Source organism: Pristiophorus japonicus, chromosome 8 (genome assembly GCF_044704955.1).
Source record: "Pristiophorus japonicus isolate sPriJap1 chromosome 8, sPriJap1.hap1, whole genome shotgun sequence".
NCBI lineage: Eukaryota > Metazoa > Chordata > Chondrichthyes > Pristiophoridae > Pristiophorus > Pristiophorus japonicus.
This window is the reverse complement of record NC_091984.1, coordinates 52,683,853-52,696,728: the sequence shown is the minus strand read 5'-3', so window position 1 is coordinate 52,696,728 and position 12,876 is coordinate 52,683,853.

Here is a 12,876-nt window from a genome sequence, read left to right as displayed (position 1 = left end):
CTCCTGTCGTTCCCTGGAAGGATCCATTGGCATAGAAATTGAGCACGATGGTGACCTTGACTGCCACTGAGAGAGCCGTCCTCACCCTGGTCTGAGGCTGGAGGAGGTCTGGTTGCAGCAGATGGCAGAGCTCTGTGACCACATCCTTGCTGAAGTGCAGCCTTTGAACATACTGTTCCTCAGTGAAACTGATGTAGGAGAACTGCTGCTGGAATACCCTGGGACGGTAAGGCCTCCTGTTGCCAGCCCTGTGGCGCCTTCTCTCTCTGGCGACCTTTTGCTGCCTTTTTCCCTGTGCCTTTCCCTGTCTTGCCCCATGTCCTTCTCCCTGCCTTTTTCTATGCCTGTCTCTCTCCCTTTCTTTGTGCCTCTCTCTCTGCAATTGTCTCCGTCTTTGTCTTCGCCGAGGCATCCTCCGACGGTGAGGTCGGAGCAGGAGGTCGAGTGCCAACAGCCCTCATGAAGTGAGAGAAATGTTGTCATTTCAAAATCTGCCCTGAGTGATACAGGGGAATATTCGGAGGCAGAACAGTCCCTGAACCAAAAATAGCTGCGATCGGAAAGCAGAAAAGAGTAATGGCTAATAGAAATTTTGATTCAGGATGGCGCATTTAAATAGCGCTGCTCCAGTCGATTCCCAACTTCAACTCGACAGCTGAAGCTGTCGTTGTCACCGCCAGGCGGTAAGTGTGGGTACGCGGCTGAATTTCACTTCCGGGGCAGTAACGGGGCGATGTGCACGGTGATGGCGTCATCATCGCCACGCGCAGCCAAGCAGGACGCTAGTTCGTAGTGCCTCCGCACAACCCCCGCCCAATTCCGCGGGGTGCTATTTTGGTGCCGCGCCCGAGCAGAAACCATTTTGCGCCCCATTAGCGCCAATGGCAGTCGCAAATTAGGGCAATTTCGGCCCCAAAGTCTTACATTCCCATCTACTGTTCTTTTTCGTAGTCTGTGCTCTTCAGTAATAAAATAAGATTATTTCTTCTTTTCTTCAGTACCAGTAAAGAGGCCAGTGACTATTTCTTTATTTCAATATGGTGCATGGTCATATAATCTGCCTGATGAACTGTAACTCGCTGACACCTTTGAATTTGCTTGTCTTGCGCAATGTAAAGCCTGGATAAGGAATAAGACGTTTCTTCCTACCTATCTGGTCACAGGCTTGTGTATCAGCAATGACATTAGTGCAGTGCCAGAAACTTTTAATCATCAACTCATCAAGGAGTGAATTACTGATCAGACCATTTCTCCCACTGTCTCTGATCCTACCCTGTCTCTTGTCTGTCGTAACTGCTTCTCTCTGCATTTCCCTGTCAACTTTATATTTGATTCCATTTTATGAGTTGTTTCTTTCAGATGGGGCTCAAGATTCTTCTCGTGACAGTGAAATGTTCACAAGTAAAAAAAAAGCTTCCTCGCTAATGGTGTTACTTTAAAAGCCGAGTCAATCACAACATTCAAGAGGGAATTAGATAAACACTTTAAAAGGAAAAATATGAAAGGGTACAGGGAAAGAGCAGGGAAACTGGACTAGAGTAAATAGTCTTGACCCGGAGCTTGTACTGGCAGAGGTGTGATTGGCCGAATGGCTTTCTTCTGTGCCGAAATTTCAAAATGATACTCTTTTAATTTGATGAAAGTAATGTTTGGCGAGCCTTCCTGTTTGACAGCTGCCTGGGAACCTGGCATCGACTGGCATGATCTTTCTGTTATGATCACATACAATCTGCACATTAACCGAGTAAAATTCCTTTGCAGTTTGCAAAACTCCTGGTGGGTCTTGTGGCAGCATGAGTGCAGTCAGTAGTGCCCTGCACTAGAGGGAAGGCAGTTGCTGCTGCTGCAGAGACCCGGGCTTTCTCATTTTGCCTGTTGCCATCAATCGAAAAAGAGAATGTCTGCCCTGGCAAACAGTGCGTTGGTCACCTCCTTGCCGCACTTGTGGACCACCAACTGCGAGATGTGTAAGATGTCCCCAGAAACAGTATGACTGAAAGAGTTTCAGAGCGGTGGTCACCTTTACAGCCAATGGCATGGCCCCCCTGGCCCAGCAGGCAGTAGGTCTTCCTGCAGGAGGCTGCGGAGGTCAGCAACAACCTCCCTCGAGAAGTACAGCCTTCTCATGCATTGCTGCTCAGACACATCTGGAACTGTCACCTTTAGCCTACTGACATGGTTGGGTGTGTAAGACCTTCTACAAGCAGGCCCGCTCACCTGCCATCTTCTCCGCGGCCCACCTGTTGCTCCTCCTGGATGTTGAGGCTTCTGCTGCTGCTGTTATTTCTGTGGTTCTGCTTGTTCCTTCTCTTCCTCCACCCAGTACAATGCAGCAAGAGTGACAGCCATAATAAGCTTTCATTGCTTACTGAGGGACAGTAAACAAAAGAAAGTGTGCCAAATCACTCAACAAGCTCAGTAACACACTGATCTCAGTGGCTGCAGCTCATTATCCTTTTAAATCATGCAGCCTGTTACATCTGGGAACGATCCTGCCAGGTTTTACCTGGAGGGCTGAGTGATGGGTGGAACTTCCCCTTTTTTGCTGTTAAGATTACGTCGGCATCATAATTGCATTGTAGGATCCCGATTTGTAAGAAAGAAAGACTTGGCATTTATATAGCGCCTTTCACGACCACCGGACATCCCAAAGCACCTTACAGCTAAAGAAGTACTTTTTGGAGTGTAGTCACTGTTGTAATGTAGGAAACGCAGCAGCCAATGTGCGCACAGCAAACTCCCACAAACAGAAATGCAATTATGACCAGATCATCTGGTTTTGTTGTGTTGGTTGAGGGATATATATTGGTCAGGACATTGAGGATAACTCCCCTGCTCTTCTTCACAAAATAGTACTATGGGATATTTTACATCCACCTGAGAGAGCAGATGGGACCTCAGTTTAACGTCTCATCCGAAAGCTGGCGTGTCCAACAGTGCAGCGCTCCCTCAGTACTGCACTGGAATGTCAGTTGTTGTGTCAAGCAGTGGTGGCTGGTGTGCAATGGTCACCACATGTTAAAAAAATTCACACACAGGCATCTTCCACCCCCTCAAGTGGAGTTCAGGACTGGAACATCAGGTCCTTCATTGAAACATCTGTGAACTCGTGGAAGCAAGTCATCCTCGTTCGAGGGACCACCTATGATAATGATGATGGGAATATCAGCCTAGATTTTTTGTGCTTAAGTCTCTGGAGTGGGGCTTGAACCCACAACCTTCTGACTCAGAGATGAGGGTGCTACTAACTGAGCCATTGGCAAGCCATTTATGAGGCTCCTGCCTGCCTTTAGCAGGTGTCTCAGCCAACTGGGAAGTGTTAAAATGATACCTGGCATGAAACAAGCAGCAATGAGCCGGTAATTACGCCCACCCAGTTTTTACCCCTCGTACATCCTTCTTACAAATGACATTATTGTGATGATAATAATGCGCAGTCATTCTGGCATTTTTCCCTCCCCATGACAAAGACAGTGCCCCTCTGAAAGCATTCTTTTTCCATGACTGACTGTGATTCAAGTCTAGGTTACGATTTCCAAACAGGTAATTGCATGGCGAGTCTTGGAAAACAGAAGGCTTTTTAAAAAATAGTGAGAGTGACCTGTATCAAAGGATGTACAAACAAACCAATTTCTAATATTTAGAAATGCTGCACAGGGAAGTGTGACATCACAAGGGAAGGAGAGCATTGTAATGCTGCGCAGCAAAGTGCTTGTCTATACCAGAACACGGTGACATGTGTAACTTCCTTCAGACAACTGGGGTCATGACATGATGTGGTTCCTGGGAGGAAAGTTTATGTAAACAAACATAAATATTGTAACAGCACTACCTGCTGTGATTTAGAAAAGAAACTATGATATATAAATGCAAACGTATTCTACTGAATTGTCACATAAATGCTATAATAAGCCATATCTTCACAATTCTCGATTTTTCACCATCATCCTTTGTTAGCAGAATTAGGTTGGAGAGATTGGAAAGTGTGCGAAATGAGCTATTATCGCTATTCTGAAGTGGCTTGGAAATTACTGGAGCTCTGAGGTTCAAAGGGTCTTGACTATTCAAGGCTGTTTTTTTTCTTCTTTCTGTCATAAATCAGCTTGTCGTGCTCCTGGCCATTTGATACTGTGTATTTCCTTTAATTTACAACACTCACAATCTATTGACAATGAATCCATATGGGTCGGAGGTTAATTTCTTATCAATATGACATCAGCAGGCCATTAGTCATAGAGCGAAGGCAGTAAGAGCAAAAACCGAGGATATTCCCCTTTCAGCAGACACTGTGGGGATGCAGTGCTCATTTTATTAGACTATCACTGCTCTAAAGTAGATTTAACCTAAGTGTGTTCATACTAGATAAGGGTACAATTTGGTTAAGTGGCTAACATTTTGAAAGCAAAACTCATTTCCTGTCTAAATTAATTATATTCCTATTGTGTAATACATTTTGTCTGTAATATATGTGCTTTAAAAGTGCTTCAATAAACTTTTCCCATTTTTATTGGTTTAAAAATGTAGGTTTTCCTTTTCCAGAGTTGAGAAAAATCATGGCAGCATCAGAGTTATGGGAAATAACTACTGCTGTTACACTTAACTTTTATTACTGGAGTTATGCTGACATCTGCTGAACTCTGGTAGCAAAGTGAAGTAAAACAGCTGCAGTGCTGTTTCAAACTCCTTCATGCTGGCAAAAAAGAGACCACTGCTAAGTGCTGATTTTATCAGTCTCCTGTTGTGCCAGCTGCAGCATAATTGTTTGGCAGCATATTTTAGAAAACAATCAACGTAACCAGTATTTTGAGGGAAGAGGAGGGATAAAAAAAAACATTCACGTCCTTGAAGATCACACAGGATTAACCATTGTGTTGCAGCATTGCACTATCTAGGAGGCGGATAGACGGTCAGAGTATAACTGGTTGCTCCTTGTTTCATTTCAGACCAGGGCACACTTAATAATGTAGGTATGAAAGGGCCAAAGATTCTATTGTAGGCAGTAGATGCTGTGGTGGGTTCCAACACTGGCCCAGAAATTTTGCGTGCCACTTTTAAACCGATGGTAGATGAGATGCATTTGCCGATGGCCTGGACAGGTACTTACACACTCTGGGTCAGCTCATTTGCATCTCCATTGGAGTGGTGATTGGCATTAAAATCCATGTAAAATAGGAGTAATGTGCCGGGTGCAGGGAAAATAGACGGCAGCATCTACAAAGTCAGTTCTGGAGTGAACAAACATTCTGAAGCGGAATGCAGAGACGGTGGGTTATTGCTGATGAACGGGCAGAGTCCAAGGGGTCAGTGGTGGATGGGGTGAGTGGCATTGGAAGGAGAACAAAGAGCAGAGAAGAGATCAAGTGCTGTGCTTTCATGGCAGGTAACCTACCAAAAAGCCATGTGGAGGGAAGAGGCACTGGCACTAATGCCAACCCTCAGTCCCAGGACTGCGGGCCAGTGCTGCAAAAACATAAGAACATAAGAATTTGGAGCAGGAGTAGGCCTGCTCCGCCATTTAATAAGATCATGGCTGATCTGATCATGGACTCAGCTCCACTTCCCTGCCCGCTCCCCATAACCCTTCACTCCCTTATCGATCAGAAATCTGTCTATCTCCACCTTAAATATATTCAATGACCCAGCCTCCACAGCTCTCTGGGGCAGAGAATTCCACAGATTTACAACCCTCTGAGAGAAGAAATTCCTCCTCATCTCAGTTCTAAATGGGCGACCCCTTATTCGTAAACTACGCCCCCGAGTTCTGGATTCCCCCACGAGGTGAAACATCCTCTCTGCATCTACCTTGTCGAGCCCCTTCGGTATCTTATATGTTTCAATAAGATCACCTCTCATTCTCAATGAGTATAGACCCAACCTACTCATCTGTTCTTCATAAGTCAACCCCTTTATCTCCGGAATCAACCAGTGAACCTTTTCTGAACTGCCTCCAATGCAAGTATATCCTTCCTAAATAAGACCAAAACTGTACGTAGTACTCTAGGTGTGGCCTCACCAATACCCTGTACAGTTGTAGCAGGACTTCCCTGCTTTTATACTCTATCTCCCTTGCAATAAAGGCCAACATTCCATTTGCCTTCTTGATTACTTGCTGTACCCGCATACTAACTTTTTGTGTTTCATGCACAAGGACCCCCAGGTCCCTCTGTATTGCTGCACTTTGTAGTTTCTCTCCATTTAAATTATAATTTGCTTTTTTATTTTTCCTGCCAAAATGGATAACCTCACACTTTCCCACATTATACTCCATCTGCCAAATATTTGCCCACTCACTTAGCCTATCTATATCCCTTTGCAGATTTTTTGTGTCCTCACAATTTGCTTTCCTACCCATTTTTGTATCATCAGCAGACTTGGCTACATTACACTCGATCCCTTCATCTAAGTCATTAATATAGATTGTAAATAATTGAGGCCCCAGCACCGATCCCTGTGGCACCTCACTAGTTACTGTTTGCCAACCAGAAAATGACTCAGTTATTCCGTCTCTCTGTTTTCTGTTAGTTAGCCAATCCTCTATCCATGCTAATTTATTACCCCCAACCCCTTGAGCTCTTATCTTGTGCACCTTATGTGGCACCTTATCCACTGGTTCCCCCTTATCCACCCTGCTCGTTGCATCCTCAAAGAACTCTAGCAAATTTGTCAAACATGATTTCCCTTTCATAAAATCATGCTGACTCTGCTTGACTGTATTATGCTTTTCCAAATGTCCTGCTACTGCTTCCCTAATAATGGACTCCAGCATTTTCCCAACGACAGATGTTAGGCTAACTGGTCTATAGTTTCCTGCTTTCTGTCTGCCTTCTTTTTTAAATAGGGGCGTTACATTTGTGGTTTTCCAATCCGCAGTGACCTCCCCAGAATCCAGGGAATTTTGGTAGATTATAACCAATGCATCCACTATCTCTGTAGCCACTTCTTTTAAGGCCCTAGAATGCAGGCCATTAGGTCCAGGGACTTGTCCACCTTTAGTCCCATTATTTTACTGAATACTTTTTCTTCAGTGATAGTGATTATTTTAAGTTACTCCCTCCCTATAGCCTGTTGATTATCTATTATTGGGATGTTTTTAGTGACTTCAACAGTGAAGACCAATACAAAATATTTGTTCAAAGTCGCCGCTATTTCCCTGTTCCCCATTATTAATTCCCCTCATCCTCTGAGGGACCAACATTTACTTTAGCTACTCTCTTCCTTTTTATGTACCTGTAGAAGCTTTTACTATCTGTTTTTATATTTCTTGCTAGTTTACTTTCATACACTAGCTTCCCTCTGTATAATTTTTTTAGGCATCCTTTGCTGATTTTAAAAAAATTCCCAATCCTCCCACTAATCTTGGCAACTTTGTATGCCATTTTTAAAAATTTGATACCATCCTTTACTTCCTTAGTTAACCACAGATGGTTCTTCCTTTTTAAAGCCTTTCCTTCTCACTGGAATGTAGTTTTGTTGAGAGTTATGAAATATCTTCTTAAATGTCTGCCACTGATTACTGTAGCAACTGTCTTACACTTTAATCTATTTTCCCAGTCTACGTTAGCCAACTCTGCCTTCATGCCTTTGTAATCACCTTTATTTAAGATCAAGACACTGGTTTGAGATCCAACTTTCTCACCCTCGAACTGAATTTGAAATTCAACCGTGCTATAGTCACTCTTTCCTGGAAAGTTCAATGGCCTGACACATGAGCTGCAGCATAAAGCAGAGCCCAGTGCCATCTGTCTGGGTAGTACACAAGTATATAAGATCCAATTGCTCATCTTGATGATCATGATGTAGATGCATGTGCCTTGTTGCAGCGCTTCTCTGCTGCTGTTTGGACCACTCTTATTCTTACTTTATCAATGGGAGCAAGTCGTACACTTTGCCACCCTCAAGCCATCTGACGATATGAGTTTCTTTCCTAAAGAGGTCAAGGAGGGCCAAATTTTGAAGTACAAATACATTGTGACAACTTACAGCATATCTTGCGTTGATGTGTAGGATCCTTTCCATTTAACACACAATCTCTACATTCAGGGAGTGGAAGCCCTTCCTATTAAGGAAATTAAGGAGTTTTCTGTAGGAGATTACAAGCTATTGTAGATACCATCTATTGCACTATAGAACTTGGGTAAACCCAATACACAGCTATTTCATTGTTGCCTAGCTGTGATGTTAAAGGTGATGGAGCCCCCAGCTTGCCTGTAAATTGGGTCAGTGACCTGATGAATGCGTGCTCATACTGCAGCCTGGCTGATATTACAAGGTCCCCTATGGCTGCCTGAAATGAGCTTCAGCCTTAAAAGTTGAGTGCGGCCGTCGCCTGTAGAGCCATAGAGAGAGCACTATGGACAGATTACTGTGGCTGCAGGTCCTCAAGCAATAGTTGACAGAGCAGCCCTATTGCTCCTTTAGGGGAATGCGCTCTTCTTGAACACAGCTCCTCACTTTATCAGAAAAACTTCTCGTGAAGGTTGCACATCTCTTCCCAATGTGTTTGATACTGAAAAACACTATACTCTACAAATGATAGGAAGGACAACTCTGTGTCCCTAAACTGTTGTGTATAATGTAGGATTTAAAAAAATTCTTTTTGTGAAACTGTATGAACTGTATCCAAATTGAGGACTAAAAGATAGCTACTTCTGATTAAAGCTTATAAAATAGTGTTGAATCTAAGAAAAGCTGTGTTGCTGGTATATTCGATGGGGTGGGGAGTGGAGTAAAATGTGATGGGGACCACCCTCCTTAAATGCTGCCTGACTCACCTTAGCTCCATCCTGTGCTGCTCCTGTTCCTCCCCCTCTATGATAACGGAATACAAGGGTATGCCCATAAGGAATGCCATACCTGCACCTGAGATGTCTCGATTTAGGTTGGAGGGAGTGGTGGGGGGGGGGGGGCGCAGTTGGGTTGAAAATCTCATGTTAGTCTCACATAAGCAAGGGCAAGTCTGTGTAGACAGAATGCCAAAATAGATCACTAAATTCATTCCCAGCTGCAGAAATTACAATTGAAACTCTCCAGACTGCTCAGGCTCAAAACTCTTCACTTCTGCCTGACTTGGCTGATCCTGGCAGCAGCTATGCCCTATCATTCTCAGTTTAACTTACTGCAAGTGCATCGAGAGTGTAAAAGTAGGTAATTGGAGGTGAAAATAGGTGGTAGTGGATTGTTCGCCCGTGAAACACCCCCGACTGATGTTCCTTTCAATTGACCCATCTATGTCTCAAAATTGCATTTGGGGACCTATGAAACAAGCAGGTGCTCCAGCCAGCCACCTAAAGACCTGTACCAAGAAGCAATGGAGCTGATATGCCACTGTACATGGAACGGTACATAACCCGATGCCAATTTAAAGGTGCTAGCACCCCGTTTATGCCAGATGGCTGCAGTTAAAATTGGCCCCATGCTATTTTATAAATGTAGGAATATTATATCATACAGTGCCCAGTGCATTATTTTGCCGCTAAGCTAGAGTCACATCACTTGAACACTATAAAGCCGAATGATTGTTTAGTAAACATAACCTCAGGTCAATCAATTAATTGCTTGGTGTGGGGACAGTGCAGGGTGGAGTCAATCAAAATTTAATTGTTTGGTGTGGGGACTGTGTATGGTGGGATCAATCAGAATTTAATTGTTTGGTGTGGGGACTGTGTATGGTGGGGTCAATCAGAGTTTAATTGTTTGGTGTGGGGAATGTGTAGGGTGGGGTCAATCAGAGTTTAATTGTTTGGTGTGGGGACTGTTTAGGGTGGGGTCAATTAGAGTTTAATTGCTCCACGCCAGGTCCAAGACCATCCCAACCTCTCTCACCGAGCTACAGTACGCAGATGATGCCTGTGTCTGCGCACATACAGAGGCTGAACTCCAGGACATAGTCGACATATTTACTGAGGCATACGAAAGCATGGGCCTTACGCTAAACATCCGTAAGACAAAGGTCCTCCATCAGCCTGTCCTCACCGGATAGCACTGCCCCCCAGTCATCAAGATCCACGGCGCGGCCCTGGACACCGTGGACCACTTCCCATATCTCGGGAGCCTCCTATCAACAAGAACAGGCATCGACGACGAGATCCAACACTGCCTCCAGTGCTGTCTTCGGCTGCCTGAGGAAAAGAATGTTTGAAGACCAGGCCCTCAAAACTGCCACCAAGCTCATGGTCTACAGAGCTGTAGTAATACCCGCCCTCCTGTATGGCTCAGAGACATGGACCATGTACAGCAGACACCTCAAGTTGCTGGAGAAATATCATCAATGATGTCTCTGCAAGATCCTACAAATCCCCTGGGAGGACAGGTGCACCAACTTCAGCGTCTTCATTCAGGCTAATATTCCCAGCATTGAAGCACTGACCACACTCGATCAGCTCCGCTGGGCAGGCCACATTGTCCGCATGCTAGACACGAGACTCCCAAAGCAAGTGCTCTACTCGGAGCTCCTTCACGGTAAACGAGCCAAAGGTGAGCAGTGGAAACGCTACAAGGACACCCTCAAAGCCTCCCTGATAAAGTGTGACATCCCCACTGACACCTGGGAGTCCCTGGCCTAAGACTGCCCTAAGTGGAGGAAGTGCATCCGAGAGGGCGCTGAGCACCTCGAGTCTCAATGCTGAGAGCATGCAGAAATCAAGCGCAGGCAGCGAAAAGAGCGTGCGGCAAACCAGTCCCGCCCACCCACCCCTTCCTGCAACGACTATCTGTCCCACCTGTGGCAGAGTCTGTGGCTCTCGTATTGGACTGTTCAGCCACCAAAGAACTCACTTCAGGAGTGGAAGCAAGTCTTCCTTGATTCCGAGAGACTGCCTATGATGATGAATTGCTCTTCAGGCTCAAGTCAGAATCAGATTAAAATATCTGGCTTTCTTTCTGTTTTCATTAAGTGGGATAGACTACATACAATGTGACTCCCGAGGCCATTTCTTTTTGAGACGTGAGGTTTTCTGTCCATTTTAAATGACTAGCTTTCGTTCTCTTTTTAATTTTTTTTGAGCCAGTCAGCTGCAAGATATTTTCCTGTAATAAATTTGCCTAGACTTAAGTGTAACAGCTAAATTTGGATACGATGTGTGATGTAACAGACTGAACATCCACAAACATGTGCAGTGTTTATTATATTAATAAATCTTTGGTGAATGCCCTCATCAAGCTGAAAAATGTCAGTTCTTGAAGTAGAATACATTTACATTTTGAATACAAATATAGCGTCAAACACTCCCAAATCAGATATAATTTGAGCCAAATGCAAATTAAATTATTTGTCAGCTGGTAGCACTCTTGCCTAGAAGGTTGTGTGTCTCATTCCAGAGACTTGAGCAAAACCTCTGGGCTGACATTCCAGCGCACTATTGAGGGAGCGCTACACTGTCGGAAGTGCTATCTTTTGGATGAGACGTAAAACCGAGGAACCGAGGCCCTGTCTGCTCTCTCAGGTGGACGTAAAAGATCCCATGGCACGATTTCGAAGAAGAGCAGGGGAGTTATCCCCGGTGTCCTGGCCAATATTTATCACTCAATCAACATCATGATAACAGATTATCTGGTCATTAGCACATTGCTGTTTGTGGGAGCTTGCTGTGCACAAATTGCCTGCTGCTTTTTCCACATTACAACAGTGACTACACAATCAAAAGTACTTAATTGGCTGTAAAACATTTTGGGACATCCTGAGGTTGAAAAAGATGCTATATAAATGCAAGCCTTGCATCAGGTGATTTTTTTTTTGCTTTTGCATTTGCAAGTTAAAAATGTTGCTTACTAGCAAGATTACATTTACAACAGTAGAAAGCACATGTTGCACCTGTCACAGACAGTGAACAAGCAAAGTTACTTTTCTGTAGTTCTCTGTTGCTAAGAGCTAGCATCACATAATGTTATACAGAACCTGCTACAGGAGATGCTGAGATAAAATACAGGAAAAAAGTGCTCAACGATAGATTAAGTTTATACGCTGTTTTTACATTAAATATATTAAAAGTATTGTTTGATTTTGTTTCAATGATGTCTATGCAAAAACTTATGTCTGAGCTCAGGGCAATGCTTAAAAAATAGAAAAGAAAGACTTGCATTTATAAAGCACCTTCCATGACCACCGGACGTCCCAAAGTGTTTGACAGCCAATGAGGTATTTTTTGAAGTGTAGTCACTGTTGTAATGTAGGAAACACAACAGACAGCAAGCTCCCAAAAAACAGCAATGTGATAATGACCCGATAATCTGTTTTAGTGATGTTGATTGGCCAGGACAGTAGTTGAAACTGTAAAATACCAAACTCTTGGAACTGTCGCATTATAGATGACCAGAGCATCTGTCTGTGGTTTTATGAGGCACACTTGAAAATAAAAGATTGGGAGAGTTTTTCCCCACTGAATTAACAGATATGGAGATTTCCATCAAAAGTTATTAATGCTGATTAACTTTGATATAAAAAAGCTGGTTGAATACCTTGTTAAGAATGGACTTGAAGGCTGCAGTCAATACTACGTGGGCTACTTTGAATCCAGCAAGACTTGAACATTGGAACTGTCATCCATAGAACACACTGGTCAGCGACAAATAATCTGTCCAATTAACCTCAGTTGTGGGGAAGTTACTGGAATCTGTCATCGGGGACAAAGCGACTGAGAAAGGCAAGGTTTCGGTTTCCTGCCGCTGAGAATTGGCTTCAGGAGGAGAAAGGAACAGGAATTAGTAAGTGTTTGGATTACACCTGAGCGGACTGTCGAACTCGTTTGGCAGAACGTCTCATCGCCAGAGCTTTCACACAAGCACCAAGATGTAGCTTGGTTGGCGGTGAGGAGGGCCTTACCCGTCAGAGCCTTCATGCACAGCCGACGTCTCAGCAACACGGCACGGTGCCCCCGAGTC